The 20,384-nt window shown below is 44.4% G+C and overlaps 1 long non-coding RNA gene across 1 annotated transcript; it reads right to left on the bottom strand.

Moving 5' to 3' along the window:
* Nucleotides 1–908: 908 nt before the first annotated feature.
* Nucleotides 909–9,096, bottom strand: LOC106147135. The gene is made up of 2 exons (XR_001231892.1): nucleotides 8,603–9,096; nucleotides 909–1,277 (listed from the first exon to the last, which is right to left on the bottom strand). It is a non-coding gene; the product is annotated as an uncharacterized LOC106147135 (long non-coding RNA).
* Nucleotides 9,097–20,384: the final 11,288 nt, after the last annotated feature.

Genomic DNA, 20,384 nt, shown 5'->3' with positions numbered 1-20,384 from the left:
AAAGAATTTGAGATACTCTAAAAAAAAAAAAAAAGACAGCAAAAGGAGCAAGAGCAGAAGGAGCGGGACAGCAGAGAGCAGGATCTTTACCTCCCTTACATTGTTTTTTGTTTGTTTGGTTTTTTTCCTGTACCAGGGATCGAACTCACAACCTTGCACTTGCCAGGCAGGCACTGTGCCACTGAGCTAAATCCCCAGCCCCTTACCTCCCTTACACTGTATGGAAACTACCTACCCCAGGGCAGGTAAAGCACTCACACTCATAATCCCAGCACAGGATGATGAATCAATCAAAAACTGTAGAAGCCCACCCCATGACTGCATGAGGCTTTGGGGGGATATCCAGGCACAATCCATAACAGACCCCTTCATCTTCTTAGGGTTTATCTTTCACCTCTGGAGTGTATGTATGGTAGTATTACAGCAGAGTAATTGTCATTTGTTTTTCACCAGACTTATTTAGTTTCATGATATTAACATAGTTGATCAATCTGAAATTCACTAGAATGTCCACATGCTACAGGTCACATGGTAGATAACAAGAATTAACGCAGTCTTGGAATGTACGTAATTATCCATCTCTTGTGAATGTAAACCTTTTGATTTACTTTTCTAATGTGTTTACAAAAGAATATCTTGCCAGCCAAATACATGCTTGTCACATACCAAAGTCTATGTTAATCTGACTTGTGAAGATACCACATCCAGACCAACAGCTTCAGTTGAGACTATTTGGCTGTTCCTGGTAGTCTATATCATCTGCCATAATTAATTTGATTTTTGCAGAAATCAAACTATTGAATTTAATGAGAATATGTGGGGATCATTATCTTTGTATCCCATAAATCTTTGAGGTTATTTACCATTCAAGGTAAGATGCAATATTGTTTTCATGTTATTGCTACTTGTTGTCATTTTTAACTTTTTATTTTGAAATAATTATAATTTATAAAAAGTTGCAAAAGGTAGTACAAACCGCTCTGTGTATCCACCCCCATGTTTCCCTCACACATCCGGAGCCAGCCTACTATTTAATGCAGCCTCTTCGTGATATATTTTGTCCCAGGTGAGCATCCCAGCAACTGCATGACTGCAGTAGGTCAGAGCACCGTATTTCATCCACCACCAGTGATGAGGTTCTCGTTGTCATCTAGTGGCTGAGTGGCGCAGTGCTTCTGGGGACTACTTTCCTCACCAACGGTGTTAGATTATGTTCCCAGCTGGCAAAACCCGAGGTGGAAATTCTTGCTTGGGTAACATCAAGAAGAAACTTTTCTCTGAAGGTTAAAAGAAAAAAAAAACAACTCAGAGGAAGAAGTTAGACAAAGATACCACTTTGGTAGAAGTCCCTCCTCAGGCAGTTACCATGCCAGCACTGAGCTGTGAGTTGCAGTGCAGAAGCAGCCCCATCCAGTGCCAAGAGGCTGCTGCAGCCCTTCCTCAGGTAGTCTCCTGCCACGGCCCTTCCCAGATGACACAGCCTTCTAGCCATTCTCCTCAGGACCCTTTCTGGGTGAGGCAGCTCCTGGCAGCCCACAATATCCTCCACAGAAGGACAAAGCCCTGAGCCATGGGCAGCCAGGGCCCATAGCTTGGAGAACACAGGTGGGGCATCCAAGAGCATCTGGTCTACCTCCTGAAAGAGATGCTGTTTGGTATAGAAGCAGAAAGGGAGCCAGACGTGGTGGCGCACACCTGTAATCCCAATACTAGGGAGGCTGTGGCAGGAAGACCTTTGTGAGTTTGAGGCCAGCCTGGGCTAGTGAGCTCAAGGCCAGCCTGAACTGCATAGCAAGACCCTGTCTCAAAAAGACAAAAAAAAAAAAAAAAAAAAAAAAAAAAAAAAAAAAAAAAAGCAGAATGGGAAGAAACAGTGATCATGTGGGAGTCACTGGAAGGGCCTTCCCAGTCATTCTGAGCCAGGGATGGGCTTAGCATACTTGAAGTCTAGAAAGCAGGTCAGTGTGAGTGGAATGTGGTGAAGTGGGTGCAGACTGTGGGCTGACTGTGTGGGAATCTGACAGAGCATGATGTCATGCTGAACTGGCTTTTCCTCCGACTCTGCTTCCTTGGGGCACTTTCAGGCAAGTTGATAAAGTAATTTATTTTCTAAATAAATGATTTCTTTTGGGTATCACTTCTTTTTAATATTTGGAGAAATGAGAGCTGTGGTGTTAATTGGATTTGCACGAGAGAGAAATTTGAGTTAGTGACATTAGATATGTCATCCCTGCTTTCATTAAAAATAAAGATCCCACACCAGCTCATAGTTCATTCCAAATGCATCAGATCTGAGACACTGTCACTTCCATGAATTTTTATAAGGCAACAAAGCAAGACCAGTGTTGATTTTGGAAGTCTTATCTAGTCCCTTCTAATTGGCTTAAATTAAATGAACCATCTCTGCAGGGGAAAACAGATTAGTCATTCCAAATGCTTTCATGAAATACTTTACCATAAAAGAAAGCTCTGTATTTCTTACTGCCTCTTACACCACACATTGGCACACCACATCACCATCTGTCTTTCTAGTAGTAGGGTTTTATTGCTTTTCTTGGAGGTTAAAATGACTTTTTAAAAACTTTATTTCAAAGAGTAAAAGAAGGATAACATAGTAATAGGGGGATTTACCGAATTACAGACAAGGTGGTAGGACAATATCAATGGTTGTTATTTTACCTATTGGTATCTTCAAGATAAAATGACTTTTTAATAGTGCCTTATTGACTTCATTTAGGACTGCTGCTGCTACCACGTGCAACTCAACAACTCTAGTGCAGGTCAAAGCTGTTGCTTACACTTTATGGTGTGCTTCACGCACACCAGTGTGAAGTTATTCTCCACTCACACGGCTTTGATCCTAAACCCAGCGTCAAACCAGTGTCTGTGTCTCTTCATCTCCAGTTTACCCTTTAGGCTGTTGCCAGATGGCTTTTTGTCAAAGCCAGTTCAATCATAAACACCAATCTCTAGTCCATTGCAATTCATTTCAGGTTCTTGTTTGGGGATTTATAGTTCCTTGTAAGCTGGATCCTTTTCCTACCTAGAATCACTGCTTTGCATTCTGCAGTGGAAGCCTTCAGCTCTGCCCAGGATGTTCTCACTTCCCCATGGACAGGGCAGCTTCTCCCTTCCTCATTGCTTCCATTTTTGCTTTTGACAAACAGAGAAAGCCTACTCCAGTTTTCCCTCTCCTGAGTTTGACATTATTAGAATCCCGCATCCTCCTGGAATCTGCTAGGACTCCTCTGGCTCATGAAGGGTTCTATTTCCTTTGTTTATTTATTTATTTTTTGTCTTTTTGAGACAGGGTCTCGCTATGCAGCTCAGGCTGACCTTAAGCTCACTTTGTAGCCCAGGGTGGCCTCGAACTCACAATGATCCTCCTGCCTCAGCCTCCCGAGTGCTGGGATTACAGGTGTGTGTCACCACGCTTGGCTTGGTTCTATTTCCTTTGAAAGACAACACCATTTGAGGTCTGCTTGCTCACTTTGGATAAAGTATGGGTGTGATGGCTTAGGAAGACTAGAGCACTACCATCTTTGTGTTCAATCAAGAATGACAGCAGACTTGCCTGTACCTGCAGAGAGTTCTTACAAATCCCCAGAAAGAGCCATGCATGGTGGCACATGCCAGCAATCTCAGCACTAGGAGGCTGAGGCAAAAGGACTGTTGCATGTTTGAGACTAGCCTGTGCAACAAAGTGAGCTCAAGGCCAGCCTGAACTGCATAACAAGACCTTGTCTCAAAAAGACAAAAAAAATCAAATCTCCAGAAAGACCAAAGGATGAACAAGTTTGTCATCCTGATCAAGGAAAGAACAGAATATCATTTTGAACATACAAGGACCCAACCTTTAGGAAAATTGTTCATGAATACAGAAAAGAGAAACTATATTCAATGAGAACAAATCCATAAAGGTTATAATCTTGTGAAGAGCTTGTCTTAAGAAAGAATAATTAAAATTCAGCCAAATCTAAGCTCACCATGGTGACCCATGCCTGTAATTTCAGCACTCTAAAGCAGGAGGCTTGTAAGTCAAGACCAGGGTAGGCAACTTAGTGAGACCCTGCCTCAAAATAAGAGGTGAAAAAGAGCCATGGATACAGCTCAGTGCAAAGGCTTGGGGTTCAATTCTTAGTACTGCAAAAACAAAATAAAGAAAAAATCCATAACCAAGTTTGAAAGCAGATCTTCCTCATTAGATTTACTGTAACAGAGGACAATGTGGTTCTGTAGTACTGAACAGTGCCTGACACATGATAAGACCTCAGAAAATGTCACGATCATTAAGAAAGTCAGAAGCATCTAGTGTCTAAGAGAAAGAGATCCAGAATCAAACTGCGTAGGCAGCTGGACGTGGTGGCGCACACCTGTAATCCCAGCACTCGGGAGGCTGAGGCATGAGGATTGTTGTGAGTTCGAGGCCAGCCTGGGCTACAAAGTGAGCTCAAGGCCAGCCTGAACTGCATAGGGAGGCCCTGTCTCAAAAAGACAAAAAGAAAAAAAAAAAAAAAGCAACTGCGTGGGCTCGGTTACTGTGTGGAGCACTTACTGTTTGAGTTTGTACAAGGTAATCTCAGTGTGCTCCATTTTGCCCATTTGAGGGTTAGGATTACAATAGTATTGTGAGCATATATATCATAGCATCTTGGCATGTCATTCTTAATAAATGTTAACCAGTTGCATAATAATTTTTGATATAAAGTCACTTGTGTCTGTGTAATGGTTTGTGTCTGGATGTCTCTCCAAAGCCTTATGCAGTCACAGGAGGCGGGTGGGCTTCTCAAAGACAACTTGTTAAACCTGGACATCTTGTTTTCATGCCCTCACCTCAGGAAACAGAGTTACAGTGTGTCCAGCTCGACTCAGCAGGGAGCCAGGAGCCTCACTTTGTAAACATCCTCATCCTGTGCCAGAGGAGGGCACAGAGATGGTGTGAGTGCTATACTTGTCCTGGGCGGGTAGCCTGCATAGAACATAAGGGAGGAAAAGAGGCATGCTAGTCCCCCTTTTTGCTCTTGCTGCTTTTGCTGTTTTCTGTCACCATGAACTATTACCCTTCAACTATGCCACCCTGCCTTGGAGCCAGTTGATTGCGGGCTGAAACTGCCACAAACTGTGAGCTAAATAAACCTTTCCTTCTTTAATTTTGGGCATTGAGTATTTTGTCCCAGCAACAAGAGAAAATTAGCCAACGCAGTCCAGAAGAAAATACTATGTACATGAATGTTCAACCCAGCTTTATTTATAATTGACAAAAACTGGGAACAATTTGTTCAGAAAAGAATTCCTATAGCAGATCCAAACTGCTGTCCTGGGAAAGGCCTTCTTGCCAGGTTGGCATCTGGGAATTTAGGTTTCTGAAAGCTACTCCCCTTAAAAGCATAAGAGTAGTTTGTTCTGTTTAAACTGTTAAAGCAAACAACGCAGTCCCCCCAGAACATCTGCTTTCCTTCTGGAATTCTGTGGTTTCTCAGACAGAGGGGTCTGTGTGATTGGCCCCCTAAAAATCCCTGGATGCTGAGGCTTACTGGCAATGTTACAGGCAGCTGAGTTAGGTGGAAATATTATAGGCAGTCAGACAGGGCCAGGCCCTCGAAGGAGCCAGTGTGGAAGATGGGATACCTAGCAACCATGGGGGAGACAGACACCTCCAGCTGTGGACAAAAGATTAAACAGATGTGCTCACATACTTCCCTAGGGATGGACATCAGGGATTGATATTCTAAATAGGTAGCCATCACCTTGAAAAAGCCAGGAAGAGTCACTAACCCAACCCCCTACAGGAAAGGCCCCTGTTCTGTATTCATGCCTGCTTGCTATGTGACTTGCTTCCCAATTTGATTCCACTTTAATTAATTTTACCTGAACAATTATGCTTGTAATCTTATTGGCTGACCATAATTTTGACCCACCCCATCCCCACCTAATGAGTTCTCATATTTTCTATCTTGGACCTGCCTTACCTCATGGTTTTGCTCTATAAAAAGCCCTAGAAAAGACAAGATCCTGGGCAACACGCTCGGGCCCTCTTCTGTCCCTCTCTCAGACAGCAGCTTTCTTTCCCTCAATAAACATATTCTGCTCTTAACCTCCATTGTTTCTAAAATTCATTCTTCTATTTTAGAGAGCACACACTCATCCCAGATACCATTCAGGTTGGGAATTTTCTCCCCTGTATCAGCAACATTCCCTGTATATTGCCATAACCAGTTGTTGGGGGGGCTCTGCTATCCGAGGACACCTGGAAGCTTGCGTCTACTGTCCCCTCTATCTCACCTATGTGCTATTCTCTTTACCAGCTTTGCTCTGTTTCCCTTCACAGATCATAACCAAGAGCACATCTACACACTGAGACTTGGGATCCTCCCAGTGAATTATAGAAAGGAGGGACCCTTGACACATAAACAAAATGTCCTTCTGTGGGTGAATGGAAAAATAAATCATAGTATAACAATTTCTTTCTTTTCTTTTTTTTTTTTTTTTTTTGGTTTTGCTCCGGTACCAGGAACCGAACTCATGACCTTGCGCTTGCCAGGCAGGCGCTTTTGCCGCTGAGCTAAATCCCTAGCCCCATAGTATAACAATTTAATGGGTTATTACGGAGTAATAAAAAGGAATGAATTATTGATACAAACAAGTTGGATCACTCATGAGGAGAGAGGAAAAACCAATCTCTAAATGTTACAAACTAGATGATTGCAAGACTTTTGTGAAGTGACAAGATTATATTGATAGAAACAAATCAGTAGTGGCCAGGGAAGTGCCTCGCTACCAAGAGGTGACCTGGGGCGGTCCCTTTATGGCAGAAGAGCAGATCTAGAAGGGACCGACAACTTACTGCAATTGTACAAGACATCATGGGGGAAGCTTGGTGAAGGGTATGGGTGAAATAGCTGTGCTATTTTACAAGTTCTTATCAGTCAAATTATTTTAACATATAACAGTATTAAAAAGAATCAGAGAGAGAAGCACAGACAGATAGAGGGACAGACAAAGACAGAAAGAGCAGACAGGGAAATCTTCAAGACTTCAGGAGGGAGAGAAAATATTGGGGTGAAGTGCAAAATACAAGGGAGAAAATAGAAAAACTAAGAGACAGGGAAAAACTTTTATTGTAATCCATGTGCTTTTTGGCCTGTTAGTCCGGCTGTTAATCCGTGTTTATGATAATTAACTTGATAAGGACTTTATAACATAAATAAGTGAGTCTAATGCTGGCCAAAAAATAATTTACCTGAGTGGAAGTCTTTGGATTTAAGTATTTCACATTCCTTCTGCCAGTCCGTGGATTGTTTTTATTAGTACGTGTTTGCAATTCACGCAGTTTACAATCACCTTGGGGAGTAGCTACGGGTCCGTAGTCCAGCTTTTTAAATTAACATCCTTCCCCGCTCAGGCTCCCCAACCCCCTTTCCAGGACTTATTGCTGTTTGTCTTCGCTCATGTTATGGCACACATGTTTAGATTTATTGGAGTTACTAGGTGCTTGTACATGACATGTCTTTATTCCCCTTATTTCTTCTTCCCCTCCTCACCCATTACCCTTGTTCCCTTGGACCACTTCTCTATCGCAAGAGATCTGCCCCCTTGTCTCTTTCTAATCATCCTTTATCATTTTCTGTACTTTGCCTCACTCAAATGAGAGAATCCATATGATATTTAAGCTCATTTGGCTTATTTCACTCAACAATATATTTTCCAGGTGTATAGATTTTCCTACAAATGTCTCAATTTTGTCACTCTTGATAGCCAAGTATATTTCATTATATACCACATTTTCTTCATCCGGTCATCTGTTGGTGGGCATACAGTCTGCTTCCAATGAAGAGCAAATACACAAGAGTACCAATTTAACATACACATGAAACCATGGAAGAACATATCCCCACATCACCAAGTAACTTAAGAAACAAAACCATAGGCCAGCAAGATGTCTGATGGGAACTCAGATGCGATATCCCAAACAGACGCTGCACATGTAATTCCCAAGCAGCTTCTGTGCCAGATTCTAAGTGTTCAACCCCAGTTACTCCTCTGATTCCTCTACTGCAAAACCGCGGTGAACTCAGACTCAGGACCTCTTCCTGCAGGTTGCAGGCATTCTTGGTGCCTGACCCAGTGTGAGTTCTTGGGTTAGACACTCTTGCTGTCCCTCTCCCTGGGTGTGCTGGTGGATTCGGCAGACAAGTTCACTGGCACTAAATTGTTCGCTGAGTCAGGACTAGTCCTATGCAATGAATTCAGCTACAGCAGTAACAGGCTGATCCATTACAGTAGTGTCTATCTATCAGGGCTAATTGAGAAAATAACAAACCGTAAGACCCTGTTTTTGGTCTCCCTTTAGTAGCTGGGAAAAAGTGCCATGTGCACTGCCAATCCTGCGTAGCTCAGGCTGAAACCGGTGTCTGAGTGCAGGAAGCCGGTCTGTGATCTCCAGTTTCTGCCTGTCTGTGGGCCTCCCCAGTCTGCTCCCCACCTGTCCCCATCTCCGAGGACAGTACTTCAGGTTCAAACACCCGCCTTCCCTACAGAGTGTCCCCCGCAGCTCCTGCTCCACGTGACAGCGTCCTGGGGGCACTTGTGCTGGGTCACTCACCAAAGTTGCCTTTGGGGGCTGCTCAGGAAGCAGAGTCTCGCCTTCTTCCTGCTGTCTCCAGCTGCACGCAATTCCCCTGGTCCCAGGCTGCTCTCGGTGAGCAGAGCTGTTGTTACTTTCACTGTACTTCCTGGCTGGCGGCCAGCCACCGTCCATAGCCCCGCGGCTTCTCCTCCGCGGAGCAGCCAGGCTCGCCTGTACTTAATCCTATTTTCCTCCCTTCTGTCAGCACCCTCGTTGTTCCCTTGTACTCTCCTCTCACCCCCTTCCTCTCCAAGCCGCTGTCCCCCAGGCGCTGGACATTTCGTCCTGGAGGAGCCAGCTGCTGGCGCTCACAGCTCTGTCATCTGTCTCCCTGTGCCACTGCCAGTCCATGGGCTTCTTTTCACTGTCTTAATGGAACCAAGGTTTTCATTTTAATGTAGTCCAACATTTAAATTCTCCTCCATGGTGAATGCTTTCTGTATCCTGTGCGAGCAACCCTTGCTGACATGAAGGTGTTTGTATAACAGTCATCTCTTCTTTCTCTGGAACGCATTCTCCGAGCCAGCTGGCTTCAGTCCAGTCCTGAGGACCGAGCACTCTGCGTGTGGTGGTCGGGAATAGTGCTTCGGTTTCTATTCTATTGTATTTACAAAGGGTGGCTTTTTAGTAGGAGGTGGTGATCATCATAATCGACACACCCGCTAGTGCTAGTATCTGTCAGTCAGAGTAGACACTGGTGAGCTTAGCCCGGGCTGGTGAAACAGGAACATTACTAACCCAGGTGGCGGCCACTGAGCCATTTACCTGTGACTCACTTTCTCTAGACCTAAGTTGGCTCTGAGGCTGTGAGTTTTCTGGCCGTTGGCCAGCGTGGGTGCAGGGAAAGGCTCTGTGTCTGGGCATCATGCCCAGCAGCTCGTCCTCAGCAAGCAGCTCTGCTCGATCAGTGCAGAACCCCCTGGAAGCAGGCTAAAAATGCGAATTGCTCAGCCCCGTCCCAGACCAACTGAATCAGAACCTGGAGGTTAGGCCCATAAGTCTGTCTTTTGATCAGTTCCCCAAGATGGGTATAAACATGGAGTCCCAGCACTCTGGGAAGGTGAAACAGGATTTCAAGTTCAAGCCCAGCCCAGGTCTGGTCTCAAAATAAAAAATAAAAAGGCAGGAGGTATAGCTCAGTGCAAAGGCCCTGGGCTCAGAACCCAGTAACACAAAATAAGTAAATAGAATTTCCAGGTGATTTGGATGCACAAGAAGTTTTGAGAACCATTGTAGAAGAAAATGTATTATTGATACAAGTTGGAACTTCAAATTGGTCCCCAAATTGAGCACTTGGCCCCTAATGTAGGCTCAGTAAGTGTCTGCTATGCAAGCACATGAGTGGATGAGTGGATGTAGAAGCACTGATAAAAAACATAGCCAGGCGTGGTGGTGCACACCTGTAATCCCAACATCAGCAGACTGAGGCAGGAAGATCACCATGGGTTTGAGGCCAGCCTGGCATACACAGTGCGTTCAAAGCCATTCTCAGCTACGTAGTGAGACCCTGTCTAAAATACCCAAAACCAAATCCAAGCAAACCAAGCCAAACAACATAAATGCCCCGCAAAACAACTAAATGAAGTAAACTAGACACACAAACTTAAATCTCATGATTTCTCTTATATGAGGAACTCCAAATATAAATAAATTAGAGAGCAAAATGAAAGATCACAGGAGACAGGGAGACAGATAGTTTGCAGGTGGGAAGGGGACCAAGAGGTGGGGGTGGGGTACAGAGGAGGGGAGGAGGGGGAAAGAGAATGAAGATGCGCCCTTAACATGAGCCAACTCCCCCTGACGAGTGTAACCATAGGTACTGCATACGTGTACAAATATTATGAAAAAAACCCAAGAACACTTAGTTTTATTGCTGTTCCTGGGTATCCAGTTGCTAGCCTACACCCCGTATCTTCCAGGCATTAAAAATTAAAAGGAAGGCTGCAAAGAAACCAAGTCCCGTAGATCTATTCTTTTTTCCATAGAAAGACTCAACCTGGTTGAGTCAAGGTCTTCGTGAGAAGAATTTAAAAAAAAAAAATTTATATTAGATCAGGGGACCGGGTCTCAGGTGAGCTCAAACCTCTTGGTTTTGTAGTTTTATTTTCTTGTTATTTAAAAGTTAAACTTTTCTTCCAGGTAAAAATGTCTCCTCACCCTCCTGGGGCTAAGAAGTCCAGAGTCTGTTACCAACCTGGACAAATTGTTTGCCGTGAAGATTCATCTCACTTCAGGAGAAATGGACACAATGTTAACGCCTTGCTGTGCTGGAGACAAAGTTATATCGCGGGCAGCCACGCCTTCCAGGAAGGTGAGAGACCGCTCAGCAGTGGTTCCTTCAAAAGACAGCAGTGGGTGCTGGGGGGGTAGTAAGTGGTGAGTGTTTACGTACATGTGCGAGGCTCTGGGGTGAATCTTCACTCAGCACCATAAAAATGCAGCATAAACATGGAATTATTTCATAATAATTTTTGAAATCATGGCCTTAGACTGTCCAACAGCAAAAAGCTGCAGTGCACTCAAGAAGTGGACTTAGGGGCCGGGGATATAGCTCAACAGCACAAGCGCCTGCCTGGCAAGTGCAAGGTCCTGAGTTCTATTCCAGGTACCAAAAAAAAAAAGAAAAAGAAGTGGACTTAAAAATAGAAAGTATAGGTTGTTCTAGGAATGTGGAAAGGATTGGGTATGAACCTATGTAGTTTGGTCCCATAATTAACATGTAAAGGGTGATTAAAATATACCATGACTGCTTACATTTTAAAAAGTTTATAACAGTAAAAGATATATTGTCATTAATCCCTCTCAAAATGCCCCCCTTGAACACACATATCTGGTGTTCTTGCCATGTTCTAATGCAGTTTTGGGGGTCCCTTTCCATGTCTTGATGAGATGTGATAAAAAGTACAGTGCTTGCAGCACCCAATGGGAAGGCAGGCAGGCGGTGAGGACAGTGTGGTGAGTCCTTCTCCATTTCAGTCACTGGATCTGGTACCATGGGACAACTAAGTCTTCCCTAAAGTCAAAATGACCATGAAAGGCAGATGTTTTGAGCTGACTCAGCACCTCCAGGCAGCCGGGACAGTGCAACGAACAAAACTCATGAAACAGAACTTCCAGAACTGCTTCAGAAGTGGCAAGTACAATGGGAAAAGTGGGTTTGAATTGAAGGGAAATTTTAGTGGGGAGGGTAAATGGCATTGTATCTTCTGCTGTTACAGATTTTTAAAAAATTAACATTCACCAAATTTTTTATTACATCTCATAAAACGTCACAACTCGGAATTTAGTAACTAATGAAATGATAAAAGCAGGAAAACTAACATTTCCAAAACCCAGCAAATAAAAATGTTACAGAAAAGTACACAAAGCCCATGAAACATCTGTGGGGCAGGGTGGGGCTTGAGGCGGCGGGGGCTGCAGGAGGCTCCCAGCAGAAGCTTTGGCTTTTCTCCGTCTTTCCTCTTTCGCTTCAGCACTCCGTAAACACTGTAGAGAAAGCAAAGGAAATGCCGGTGGGTTCGGGGTGATCTCTCTCGGAAGATGTGTGCAGGCAGAATAGTGACACAAAGTGCCCTTGAAGCCCAGCAGGAGGGAGGATTGTGTCTCACACAGGAGATGTAAGAGGGGATGCCTCAGGGACAGAACACAGCTGAGCTGGGCTTTGGGTGGCTGGAAGGCCAGTGTAGGGTCGCTTATGTTAAACTGGGTGAAGACACAGAAGGGGTGAAACCAGGACAAAGCACAGCTGCGTCCCAGGACCCAGCAGGGAGAGGTTGCAGAGAAAGCAGGCGCCTTTAGACTGAGCACCTGAGTGCAGGAGGATTGTGAGTTTGATGTCCCTTGTGCTACAAAGCAGATTTGCAACCAGCCTGAGCTACAAGGTGACACTTTGTCTCAAAAAAAGCAAGGAGCACGAGTGTACGTGTGTGTGTGTGTGTGTGTGTGGTAGGTGTAAGCATCCTGTGCTCTAAGAGCACCAGCCTTTCCTGTCCAGTATGCCAGATGCTGTGTGAATGAAGGCTGATGATCCTGGGATGGTGGGGGTCCTTATGTAACATATTATATTTCATGCTGTATTGGACTTTTTTGGGGGTGGTAAACATACACAGCAAAATTTGTCACGTGAACTATTTTTCAGTGTACAGTCAGTGGCATTCACACCGTCAAACAGTCATTACCACTATTCTTCCACTTTCGCTTTGTTTGTTTGTTTTTTGAGACAGGGTCTCACCATATAGTTCAGTCTGGCCTTGAACTCACTGTGTAGTCCAGGCTGGCCTTGAACTCCAGTGATCCTCCTGCCTCAGCCTCCTGAGTGCTGGGATTACAGGTGTGCATCACTATGCCAAGCTCACTTTCACTTTTCATGAATGGTTTTAAGCAGGAGGAAAGGATCACAGCAAGATGCTGTATAGCAGAATGCTACATTGACAGAGCTGACCCAATTTACTCTTGGGAAAGCTGAGAGAGAGAGGGTAAGGAACAAAAGAGGAGGTTATTGTAAGAAACCTGGCGCAAGAAGGATAGTAGTTCCTTAGAGGAAATGAGATAAAGGCATAGCCATCAAAAAATACCACCATCTACCTATGTAGACCAGGGATGTTTGGATGGCTTTGAGTGGGGAGAAGGGAAAAGAAATCTAAAGTGATTTTTGAGATGCAGAGAATGGAGCCCATGGGGACACCATGTGCTGGTAATATTTACCAATATTAAATAACTTTTAGAAATAAGTAAGTCGAAGAAAACAGAAACCCTAAAAAGAAGAAAAGAGCGGGGGGATAAGGTGCTCATCTAGTCAATTCGAGGCTCTGGTGAGACAAGCACGTAAGACACATAGCTTGGAGTTGCACAAATTCCAGTCTGGCTTAAAAAAAAAGACCAGAGCCAAGCGTGGTGGTGCATGCCTGTAATCCCAGCATTTGGGAGGCTGAGGCAGGAGGATCGCTGTGAGCTCGAGGCCAGCCTTGGCTACACAGTGAGTTCATGGTCATCCTGAACTGCATAGTGAAACTGTGTCTCAAAAAAAAAAGACCAGATGTGAATTTTGTGGTTTTCTCTTAGAGGTTATATTTGAAACCAGCAGTACAAGGGAGAAACATTCCTTTCCCACCTTCTGAGGCTTTTCCTTTTGCGTTCATTGTATTCTTCCTTTTGGAACAAGCTGCTTTGTAACTTAGCCACGGTACAGGTAAACTTAACCTGCAGTCCAACCCACGTGCCCCTCCCAGACCTAATGACAAGAGTTCGGCGTGTTATATTAGTGTTGCCAAGGACCATGCAAAGCCCTTTACATTTATCATCCACAGATTACTCACAACAGCGCTGTGAATGAGCTCTGAGCTATCGATATCCTCATCCTTCAGGTCAGACACCGGGAGAGACCTGTGGCAGTGCGTGGAGTTTGCATGAAGTATTAAAGTCAGAATTTGAAGCGAGGTAAATCTAACTCCAAAATCCATGTTTTTGTATAGTTGAAAGTATGGCACTGATGGTTTTTAATTTATTTCTGAAAAAGTTACATTTTTCTGTTTGAATGTATTGTCTCTCGTTTTCTCTTTTTCTATTTCCAAAATTTTGATAATTTGGGGTTTTTTATGCTGCCTTCCTCCTCCTCCTCCTCTTCTTCTTCCATTCCCCCCGCCTCCTTCTGCTTCTTGGTGCTGGAGCATGAACCCAGGCCTTCACTCTGAGCTACCCCGCAGTCTTTGTTGTTTTCCCTTTGACATGGGGTCTCTAAGGCCCGGGCAAGCCTCATCCTCTTTCACGCTGGGATAGCAGATGTGTGCCGCTGTGCCTGGCTGAATTCTTTTATCTGACTCTTACCATATCTCTAACAGGCATACAGTTATATCTTGAAAGAAAGAGTTTTCCTTTATTTAAAACATCTTTTTAAAAAAATTGGTACATGTTCATAGTACATGATGATTCCATTCGTCCCCGGGAGTTGGTGCATGAGAAAAAAAAGCAAGGCAACGGAGACCTCTTCTGGTCAGGAAAGATAATTGTCAGGCAGAGAACTTGGCAAAGCCGGGCTGCAGAAGTCAGGTAGAGAAAATAGAGCATGACAAGCAGATTTCACAGAAGGCTGGCATTTGTGTTGGAACTGGAACTGTGACCACCAAACAGAGGGAGGAGTGCATTCTAAGCAAGATGAGCAACTTCCACCAGTCTTCTGAATGCTGAGATTATAGGTGTGCGCCAAATGCCTGGCTCTGTCTAAAAAAAAAAAACCAGAACTGAAGACTGGAGAAGTAGTTCAATGTAAAGTGTCCCTGGATTCTATCCCCAGTACCACAAAAAGTTAAGTGAAAATTAAAAAAATAAAATAAGGCCAGGCATAGTGGCATACACTTATAATCCCAGGCTTGGGAGGCTGGGGCAGGAGGATCACAGCAAGTTTGAGGCCTGCCTGGGCTACATAGTGAGTTTAAGACAAGCCTAAACTATATAGCAAAACCTAGTCTCAAAAATAGAAAGTTTGGGGCCATTGGTTAGTGGTAGAGCACTCCTGAGGTAGGATGAGGAGATCCCAGGAAGTAGAACTCTTCCTCTTATCCTAAATGCTTTTAGAAACTCAGGACTCCCAGAGTTTGTTTGTTTCTTAAGTTAGATGTATATAATAACTGATCTGTGGGAACTCCAGTTACTTCTCAGGTCTTGGGTGGAGTCGGGGGATAGAATGACACAGGTCTTAGGCACTTTCTCCCTGCCGAGACACAAAGCCTGGCAGCCGTAACTTAAGGAGGAGAGGGTTATTTTGGCTCACATTTCAGTCCACACCTGGCTGGCTCCAAGGCAGGTTGGCACTGCAGAGGGTCAGGGCAGAGAGGAGCCACTCACTGCGTGGAGAGGAAGCAGAGATCTCTCAAGGGAGGACGGAGGTACAGGCCCTTCCAGGCCATGCCCCCGCGACCCTCCTCCTCTACCCAGGACTTACCTCCCAGCTTCGCTCGGAGCTATTAACTTCGCAGTGGACTCATCCTATGATGAGTGTCACCCTCCGTGACCCGGTCACCTCCCGAAAGCCCCACCTATGAGCACATGAGGCTTTGGGGACATCTAGATAGAAACAATGACACCTCAGTTACCTAAATTATATTTCACTGTTTTACCTTCTTATGTATATGCCTTTGCTGAGGTTCCAGAACTTGTCACTATGTGGTCTATTTTGGAGAAAGTTTTATGGATATTCTGTTTTTATGTTTATGTTTTTTTACCAAAGTTGAAGGAGGAAAGGTTTGTTTAACTCACAGTCTGTGGAGGTTTCAGTCCATAATTGGCCGGCTCAAGGCAGGGTGGCACATGGCAGAGGGCAGCCGTTCATGGTGAGCAGGACAGCAAAGCAGAAGACAGCCAGCAGTGAAGCAGCTTGCTTAGTAGTAACTGATAAGCAGCAGAACAGCAGCCCTCTCACTGTCCCTTATATTCCATCCAGCCCACCTGCCCTGGGGTGAGTAGCACTCCCGCCCAGGGTGGGCACATTTAATCCTAGCATCACCCCATGAATCAATCTCAGCATCACATCCTTAATGCCAGCATCACACTCTCTAGGTCCAGCCACCTCTGAAAAGCTCCACCTATGACCCGTGAAGCTTTGGGGGGACGTCGAGACACAAGCCATTACAGTCTGCCCATGGCTGCAAAGGACTCATAATATATTCATTCCATTAGGCTTTTGGGAATTGTTGGCTTCATTATCTCTTTCTATGATATCCTTGAGAATTTTTAGAAATGTTAAGCTGGTGGCTATGAGTTTCTTTTTTTTTTTTTTTGGTTTTTTCCCGGTACCGGGAATCAAACTTACTACCTTGCGCTTGCCAGGCAGGCACTGTGCCGCTGAGCTAAATCCCCGGCCCCTTGGTGGCTATGAATTTCTTAAAGTACTCCTTGTCATGGAAAGACCTTATTTCTGCATTAATTTTGAAAGATAGCTTTTTGGGGATGTATCAGTTGGGTTTGGAAGTTTCTTTTAGGACTTGAAACACTGTACTCCAAGCTCTTCTGGCCTTTAAAGTTTGTGTTGATAAGTCTGCTATAATACTTTGTTTTTGAGACAGGGTCTCACTGTGTAGTTCAGACTGGCTTCGAACTTGCAGGGATCCTCCTGCCTCAGTCTCCCATGTGTTGGGATTATAGAGGTGAGCCACCATGTCCAGCAAGTCTGCTATAATCCTAATGGGCTAACCTTTATAAGTGATTCGTTGTTTTTCTGTAATAGCTTTTAAGTTTTTCTGTGCTGTACTTCTAAGATTTTGTCTATGTCTCGTAGATGTTCTTTTCTGCTTGTGGCTATTTGGGGTTATACATGTATCAGTGATCTATATGTTAAATTCTTTCCTCATATTTGAAAAGTTTTTTGCTATTATTTCTGTAAACCAGTTTTAAATGCTATTTGTGCCTGTTTTGACTTTTTTTTGTCTTTTTGAGACAGGGTCTCGCTATGCAATTCGGGCTGACCTGGAGCTCACTTTGTAGCCCACTTTGTAGCCCAGGCTGGCCTCGAACTCGCAATGATCCTCCTGCCTCAGCCTCCTGAGTGCTGGGATTACAGGTGTGCGCCAGCACGCTCAGCTTGATTTTTCATTAATTCTAATTCATCTTAGTCTTTGTGCCATCTAACAGCTGTGGGATCCATTTTTCATGTTCTTTTGTTTTTAAGGTCTAAAAAAACACAGGGCTCCTCTCTCAGCCCCTGGGCAGAGGGCTCTTTCACAAGGAGCACAATGTTAGCACTAGGCAAGCGTGACCAACAGGCTGGGGGGGGGGTCTCTCTTCTCCCAGGGGGACAGAAGTGCCATCCCGGGCACAGGGCTACTGAGAATACCAGGGCCTCAGGGACCCCCAGCCAGCTCACAGGCGGTCTGTGTTCGCAGAGGGAGCTGAGAGGACTTGTACTGCCCTCTCTCCACTGACTCCTCAGCTCCCAGCGGGGTGAGCCACTGCCCTTGCTCCAAGCTCCAGATCCCGGCTGGGGGATCTTTACGGGGAGGGTAAATGGGCCACATGGGAGGGCGGTCCTAACCTCTTCCACAGGAACTGGGCTGTTTTGCAGTGGTGTGGAGAGGGGTGAAGGCTTGAGCGCTCTAAAAGTGAGGGACTGCATGAGGGTCCTTTGAGCCCAGCCTGAGCCACACAGGAAGAATCCACCTCAAAAACTAAAACAAGGGATGAGGGAGAAGAGGAAAAAGAAAAAGAAGGAAGGGAAAAAGTAGGTGTACTCGTATACACAAGATAGCTAAGGTAACTGTACTACTAATTTCTGTTGGTTTATTGAAAGGAACAGTTAACATGTACTTGTTTGCTCAGTCCTGCATGCCTGTATCTGGTTATCTGAGCAGCCACTCTGAAGATAACAGTATGCAGTGTGATGACCATTGCTGGTTTCCTGTCACCTTGTTTTGAAATTCTGTATCATTTTTGTCTTTATGTTGTTTTGTTTATGGCTTTGTTTTTGTCATTTTGTTTTCGATATTTTCTCTTTAAAATTAAAAAAAGAAAAAATGTGTATGTAAATACAAGGATAGCTGAGATAAGTGTATTGCTGATATCTATTGGTTTATTGAAAGGAGCAGTTAATGCTTCAATTTTTTTTCTCAATCCACTTTGCATGCTTATGTCTGGTAATTGGAACAACTAACTTGAAGACAACAATATGCCATATAAATACCATTGCTGAATTCCTACCATCTTGTCTGGTGAAGCTCTGTATGCTTCTAATTCTTTTTTAATTACTTGTTACTGTCTTTAATGGTTTGGTCAATCTTTTATTCTTACATCTGGTAATCGCGGCAACTTCATTGAAGATAACAATATGTAATATAACAACCATTGTTAATTCCTGTCATCTTGTTTTGAAATCCTGTATTGTTTTTATTTATTTATTTATTTATTTTGGTCTTCATTGTTGTTATATTGTTATTTTTTTTCTCTTAAAAAAAAAACTAAAACAAAACACCAGAGACAGGGAAGGTTGTGGTCTTGAAAGGCAACTGGAAGGAGCCTCCGAGGTTCATGGAGATACAGTGTCGGCTCACCTGTAGGCTGGCTAGTTTGCCAGAGAGAACTGGGGAAAGAGCTGGGAGGAGTCCTCCAGGGGTCAGAACTGTCTCACTGCTCTCAGCAGGCCTGTGAGGAGAGGGCAGGGACGGGAAAGGAGCAGAAGAAAAAGTGAACACGTGATGGCTGCAAGTTTGCTACATTTATCCGGAAATATAGCCTACACATCCAGGAAGAATTACCAAGGTTGACAAAAGCCCCAGCTCCGGGTGTCCCAGCAGACCAAGCCCGGTCGCCCCCACACCACCAATCACGGAGACAAGTGGAAAGGGGCTGTAGCCAGTACGGCTGCGCTGAGAAGCACAGTAAAGAAGCTCAAGGTTCGTCTCTTAGCCACCCCCTGGGTGTCTCCGGGTCTAGCTTCTAAGTCCTTGTTATAGAAGCACAATGGACTCCAAATAGGATAAACACAGAGAGGCCCGCAAACAATTTCATAACAAAAATGCTAAAGGTCAGAGACAAGGATTAGCAAGAAGTGATGAGTCACTTGCAAAGGGTACACGGGTTAATATTAAGTGCTGACTCTGCAGAAAAAAACAGCAGCCAAAGGACTGTGAAAGCATATTCCAAGTGCTCACACACCCAATCTCCATCAGAACTTCTTTCCAAAAAATGGTGACAGAAAAATGTCCCAGATAAACGACACTGAATTTGTTGCTAGGAGATGTGCCTTAAAAGAAGTACAGCAGTTCTTCAGGCGCAGAGAAATGGATGCCAAAAGGTAACACCAATCCACACACCGAACAGTGTCTTGGTCTGGTGAGGCTGAAACAAAATGCCACAGGCAGGTGGTTCAAGCGGCAGACACTCATGTGCACAGCTTTGGGGGCCGAAAAGTCCAAGAGCAAGACCCCAGCAGTGTCTTCCTGGTCAGAGCCCTCTGCCTGGCGCTTAGGGAACCACTTTCTTTTTCTTTCTTTTCTTTTTTTTTTTTTTTTTCCTGTACTGGGAATCGAACTCACGACCCTGCACTTGCCAGGCAGGCGCTGTGCCGCTGAACTAAATCCCCAGCCCCTGGGAACCACTTTCTACTGTACCCTTTACGTGGTGTAAAGAATGGAGTGTCTGGATTATTTCATTTAGCATGATACTGTCAGTGTTCCTTCAGTTGTAGCACGTATCAGAAGGATCACTCCTTTTAAGGCTGAATAATATACCATCACATGTACATACCATGTTTTGTTCATGCCTTCAGCAATTGATAAATTTGGGTTGTTCCTTTTTTACTATTGTGAGTACTGCTGCTATAAATACTGGTACGCAGATATCCGTTCAAGTCTCTGCTTTTAATTTTGTTGAGTATGTAACTGAGGGATGAAATTGCTGAGTCATGTGGTAGTTCCACATTAATTTCCTGAGGATCCGCCATACCTTCTTCTATCGTGGTTGTGCCATTTTGCATAGGTTGCTTTTATGTTGTTCAATTATGTGAATCATTTCCGTGCTGTGGGAAACTGATACTTACATACACTGAGTAAACACAGAAAGTACATCTCTCACAGATAAAATTGCATTGTATGCCAGCGCTGCCTGCCAAATACCTGTAATTATCATGGTGGTTACCGTGGTCCAGAGTTTTAGAGCTGTGTATGTGGAAGGGATGGGTCAGAGAGAAGGGTGGTAGGGAGGCCGGCAAAGTAGCAAAAATAACTCCACATCCTGAAACTTTATTTCAGGTGGGCGCATCTGAAACTATGTACGG

This window comes from Chinchilla lanigera, unplaced genomic scaffold (assembly GCF_000276665.1).
Source record: "Chinchilla lanigera isolate Chin_1 unplaced genomic scaffold, ChiLan1.0 scaffold00120, whole genome shotgun sequence".
Classification (NCBI taxonomy): domain Eukaryota; kingdom Metazoa; phylum Chordata; class Mammalia; order Rodentia; family Chinchillidae; genus Chinchilla; species Chinchilla lanigera.
The sequence above is the reverse complement of the archived record's forward strand: the minus strand, read 5'-3'. Positions and strand labels throughout refer to the sequence as shown.